This window comes from Alligator sinensis, unplaced genomic scaffold (genome assembly GCF_000455745.1).
Source record: "Alligator sinensis unplaced genomic scaffold, ASM45574v1 scaffold579_1, whole genome shotgun sequence".
Lineage (NCBI taxonomy): Eukaryota > Metazoa > Chordata > Crocodylia > Alligatoridae > Alligator > Alligator sinensis.
Window position 1 is genome coordinate 139,781 of NW_005842023.1, and position 3,524 is coordinate 143,304.

General features: G+C 48.8%; 1 protein-coding gene across 1 annotated transcript in view; it reads left to right on the top strand.

Annotated features, from left to right (window-relative positions):
* The window catches only part of FAM217A (family with sequence similarity 217 member A), a 26,595-nt gene that overhangs the window by 599 nt on the left and 22,472 nt on the right, over positions 1-3,524 (top strand). The gene's annotated exons all lie outside the window — the stretch shown is intronic.

Genomic DNA, 3,524 nt, shown 5'->3' on the forward strand with positions numbered 1-3,524 from the left:
GCTTCTCCCGCCAGGTACCAGCGGGATCGGGGTGTCCCGGCGCAGGCACCGGCCCGCTAGTAAGCGCTGGCTGCCTTTGCAAGCAGGGAACCCCGTGCAGGCATCCGCAGGGGTTCAGTCCCCATAGGGGAGCGCTCAGGGCGTGCAGGAGCAGGGGCCTGGGGAGAGCATGGGCAGCACCAGGCTGCCCGTCCTCTCCTGCCTTGAAAAAAACAACGGCCTCCTGCGCCCCAGCAAAATAGCAGGGCATATTTATGCTGCCTTGTTGCTGCTGCAGGTGCACGGCCGCAAAGGGCCTGGACCTCTGCTTTCCCTTTGTGCCTCCACAAAACTGCAAAGGTGGCATGTGTTGGCAGCCTAATACGTGCACGGTTTGAGGGCTGCGGTAACTGCTGGGTGCTGCTGTTTTGCAACTCTTTTCATCGCGCACACAGATCCAGGCGGCGGCCAAGGGACAGGGGTGATTTTATTGTGAAATGTAGGATGCGCCCGACCTGAACAATTAGCTTCTGTGTGCCATAGTTATTCCTACAAGGATCAAGTTTGTGAAGCCGGTGCGGTGTCACCTTGTGCCCACCTGGGCCGTTGCCCGTAGTGCTTACCTTGTATCCCTGAGGGCTGCGCGCTTGATTCATTCATCACCACAAGGGCAGGGCAGGACAGGGCAGATAAAGCTTTTGACACTTGAATGTTTTCTATAGTCTTTTTGCAACTTGGGCAACTTGTTGGGCAGCAGCAGCAGCTGTTTTGGGACGGGTTGGCCATAGGGCAGGGGTGGGCAATTAATTGGGCTAGAGAGCCATTTAACAAGTTGTGGTGAGCTGTTGAGGGCTGTGCGCGCACGCGCACACACACACACACACACACACACACACACGCGCACGCACACACACGCGCACACACACTCTCTCTCTCTCTCTCTCTCTCTCTCTCTCCTGGCCCCAGCCTGCCCTCCCACCCCCTTACCTGGAGCCATCACCATCTGGTGCTTGGGGTGAGGAAAGGGGGTTGGAGCCTGGCCAAGGGGCTCTGCACTGTCCTGCCCCACCATCAGGACTCCTGGCACATGTGCAGACACCCCGCCATCGCTACCCCACAGCTCCCAGGAGCCCTGATGGCAAGGCAGGATGGGACAGAGCAGAGACCCGCAGCCAGGCTCCATCCCCAGCTCAGGGCCCTGGCAGCCGCTAGGCGGAAGCAGCCCTGCCCACCTAGCATTGTGTAGCATGGCTCATCCAGGGCCTACTTCACAGTGCTGGGTGGGCCAGGCTACTTTTGCCCAGCGTCCCCTGCAGCACCTGGGAAATGCAGTCCAGCCCTGCAGGCCCTGGACACCACCTGTCAGCAGAGGCCAGGGACCAAGCATGGCTGCCCTAGGGCCTGCAGGGCTGGATTGCATCTCGCAAGTGGTGTAAGAAACACTGGGCAGAAGCAGCCTCACCCATCCGCCCAGCACCATGTGACAGGCCCTAGATGAACTGTGCTTGGGCCCCCACTGCTGGCAAGAAGCGTGGGTGGCAGCTCCAGCTTTGGCCTCTTCTGGCAGTGCCAGGTGGGTGGGTGGAGTTGCTTCTTCCCAATGCCCCCCATGACACCTTCAGAGGCCAGAGCCATTTCCGGTGTTGCCTGCCGGCAGAGGAAGGGGCCCAAGTACAGCTTACCCAGGGCCTGCTGTGCGCTGCTGATGCCTGCGCTGCCCACCCATGGGCCAGATAAAATCAATTTGCAGGCTGGATCTGGCCTGCAGGCTGTATTTTGTGCCCCTTCCCCCCCCCAAGCAGGCTGCCAGTCGCCTTCCTTATGATGTTGGATTTGATTATCTTTTTTGAGAATGTTTGCTACCAATGGTGAGCCTATAAGGCTGCTCAGTAAACATGCTGCAGCAGGTGCAATAATTTCTGTTCTTTTTTATGTACAAAGAACCCTTGTTTGGCAACATTTATATTTATGACATCCCACAGTTTGAGATTGAAAAAATCGAACTTTTTTTTAAGGGCTTAATCAGCAACTGCATGCATCTTGTTCATTAGATTTAGGCATGCACCCAGGACGTCATCAAATACCGTATTTACTCGAATAAAAAATTACCCCGATTAAGACAAGCCCCCTAGTAATAGATTTTATATAAAGGAAATTTATACATTTTCTATAATTTTCCAGGTATAGGATCTAATTATTGGAGGTTTGCCTTGAATTTGTCAACCTCCCACTGCTGCAGCAGGGAAAACAAATCTGGTGGGTAAGGTAGCCCATTTGCCCTCTGACAACTTCTTCCCTTTGCAGCACCTTTCTACCCTTCTTACTGTCACACCCTGCTTGCCCTGAGCACATGGAAGCAAGGCGCACATTTGAAAACACTGAACTTGAAAAAAAGGAGCTGTAGTAATTTGCATCTAGTACCCATAGACAGTTCATCCAGAAATAATTCATTTTACCTTTTTTTTTTTTTTTTTTTTAAACTGCTGCAAATTTTAGGACAGGTACTCCATAAACATACTTTTAAGGATAATTTTAGCATCTGCTTCAATGTAATACAAACTTTTAGGTTTTTTTGCATACACACACACTCCCCTCCCCTTTTCACACTCCCCAATACCCTTCTGTTTTTCCTCAAAGTCCTTACTCCATGTTGTCTTCATTGCTCTCTTCTTCCCTGTCATCCTTGTCTCTCACCCCCACTTCATCACTGTCATCATCCTCTTCCTCATCATTGTTGTTTTCTCTGGGAACTCCACTCCTGAACACTGTCCCAATCTCTTCTCTTCCATGTGATCTCTGCTGTTTTCTCCCGGTGTGTGTGTGTGTATATACATGTGTGTGTGTGTGTGTGTGTGTATATATATATATAGGGGTGTGTGTGTGTGTGTGTATATAGGGGGGTGTGTGTGTGTGTATATAGGGGGTGTGTGTGTGTATATACGTGTGTGTGTATACGTGTGTGTGTATATATAGATAGATGTGTGTGTGTGTATAGATAGATTGTGTGTGTATATATATATAGATTGTGTGTGTGTGTGTATATATATAGATGTGTGTATGTGTGTGTGTATACACACACACATCTCTCTCTGTATATATAAAATATATATATAGAGATGTGTGTGTATAGATGTAATTATATATTAATATATGTAGTGCGCAGGTTTGTTATTACCCTGAAATAGAATAGTTTTCTGATAAGCATACTGTTAGATTTACAATAATTTAGATTATTAAGAAATATTAGCTTTACAGCTGAATACAAGGCATGACCTGGGCCTAGCAATGCAGCTGACCACAAGGCAGATTGATAGCTAAGCCTTTGCTTGTGTCAAGTAATCATTTTAACTGTATTAAGCATTTTCTGAGTTAAAAAGTGGATCTGTGTCTGTGTGCTGAAAAATCAGCTACAGCAAGAAGTAAGATAAGACAGGGAAACCATTGTTCTGGGTGCAGTGGTTGTGTCCTTGAGAAGTATCTACTACTGTGTAAGGTTTTGCTAACATATTATAATGTTACTGTTACTTAACTTTTAGCTTTTAAAA